This window comes from Hakea prostrata, chromosome 10, assembly GCF_041222555.1.
Source record: "Hakea prostrata isolate BN-2017 chromosome 10, UWA_Hpros_2, whole genome shotgun sequence".
Taxonomy (NCBI): domain Eukaryota; kingdom Viridiplantae; phylum Streptophyta; class Magnoliopsida; order Proteales; family Proteaceae; genus Hakea; species Hakea prostrata.
In genome coordinates this window covers 11,401,008-11,402,962 of record NC_142609.1, presented here as the reverse complement: position 1 = coordinate 11,402,962, position 1,955 = coordinate 11,401,008, and the positions used below count along the sequence as shown (strand labels likewise).

General features: G+C 38.7%; 1 pseudogene; it reads left to right on the top strand.

Moving 5' to 3' along the window:
• The first annotated feature begins 382 nt into the window (after positions 1-382).
• On the top strand, positions 383-1,735 carry LOC149001901 (aspartic proteinase CDR1 pseudogene; annotated as a pseudogene).
• Positions 1,736-1,955: the final 220 nt, after the last annotated feature.

The window sequence follows — 1,955 nt, the reverse complement described above, 5'->3', positions numbered from 1 at the left end:
AATATTCCAATTCAACGATGTATTTGCCTCGATATGTTCTTCTGTTGTAGTAATTGTCGTTTTATCTTTAATTTTATTCTGGCAAAAACCGATTGAGAACAACTCAACAGCTTGATTCTCTCCTATAGTGTGAAGAAATGACCATTATCACGTTAATAAATTAAGAAATAAATCCCAATAATTTGCTAATATGTGTGCAAAAATGGAAAACCTTTCAAGGTTTTTGGATCCATTGAATCAAGTCAAATAATGAACGGAATCCAACTAAATCCGTCTGTACAGCCCATTTATTCTTGCACCATCTTCTGTAGTCTTAACTCTATATATAGAGTCCTTAGAACTGTTCCATCATCATCACCTCTCTCTCTCTCCAGTCTTAATCATGGTTTCTTATTATCGTTCCTGTTCAGCAATTCATGCTCTAATACTGGTTCTCTCAGTTAACCTTTTCACGCTTTTCCTGGTTGAAGCTCACATTAAGGGTGGGTTCAGTGTTGATTACATTCACCGGGCTTCCAAGTTGTCTCCATCTTATAATCCATCTCTGACTCGATTTGATCGTCTGCAACATGAAATCCGTCGATCAGTCTCCCGTGTTGATGCCTTCATGGCATCTGCAATCTCTTCAACGCAAGTTTCAACACCGGTTGCTTCTGCTGGTGGCGCGTATATCATGAAGATCGGATTTGGTACGCCACCAGTTGAGACTTACGCCATTGCTGATACAGGCAGTGATCTTATTTGGATTCAATGCAAGCCTTGTGAAAATTGTTACAAGCAAAATGCTCCTTTGTTTGATCCTTTGAAATCAATAACCTATAAAGACCTTTCATGCACATCACAGCAATGTGCTTATCTAGATTCTGGGAGAGGTGGGTGTTCTAAGTCTAATGATTGTTTGTATTTATATAAATATGGGGATAGCTCTTCCACATTAGGCCTTCTTGCTACGGAGACATTCACATTGGGTTCCACCACTGGGATACCAGTTCACTTACCAAGGAAAACCTTTGGTTGTGGACACAATAATGGTGGATCCTTCAGTGAGCTAGAAAGTGGTATTGTTGGCTTAGGAGGAGGTCCTCTATCACTGATTTCCCAACTAAATTCCACCATTGGTGGTAAGTTCTCTTACTGTTTGGTTCCTCTAAACAAGGAGAATGTGACCAGCAAATTGATATTTGGTACTAAAGCTGTAGTTTCTGGTCCTGGTGTTACCTCTACTCCTTTGATAACAAAGGAGCCGGTTACATTCTATTATGTGACCCTTGAAGGAATCAGTGTTGGAGAGAAGAAATTTGCTTACAAGAGTTCATCATCAAACATTGCTGCTGCTGCTGCTGCTGCTGAAGAGGGAAACATCATTCTTGATTCAGGTACAACATTGACATATCTTCCTTCTGATTTCTATCTTGAACTTGAGTCAGAAATGAAGAAATTGATCAAAGCTGATCCGGTTCAAGACCCTAGTGGGATCTTCAGTCTATGCTACGACTCTGCAACTGATGTCAATGTTACACTCACTGTCCATTTTTCGGGTGGAGATGTGAAACTGAAACCCTTAAACCTTTTTGTTGACATTAGTGAAGAACTTACCTGCTTTACCTTCGTCCCCAGTTCAAGTTCTGGTGGCGTTAGTATCTATGGAAACATAGCTCAGATGAATTTCTTGGTTGGTCATGATCTTGTGAACAGGAAAGTCTATTTCAAGCCAGCTGAATGTGGCGGCAATTAAGCATTACCAGTTTCATTCAGTCTTAGAAATATCATGGATATGTATCTCTTTGAATTTTGTTTATAAGAATAAAATAGTTAATATAGCTTTTGCATTGGTATGTGTCTTATTTACATATGTTTTTCTTTTCTTTTGAAAGAAAAAAAAAAAAAAAAGGGTGGAAAAATCTGATGGGGAGGCTATCATACACAACCTAATAATTTCACGATGCATTCGTCTT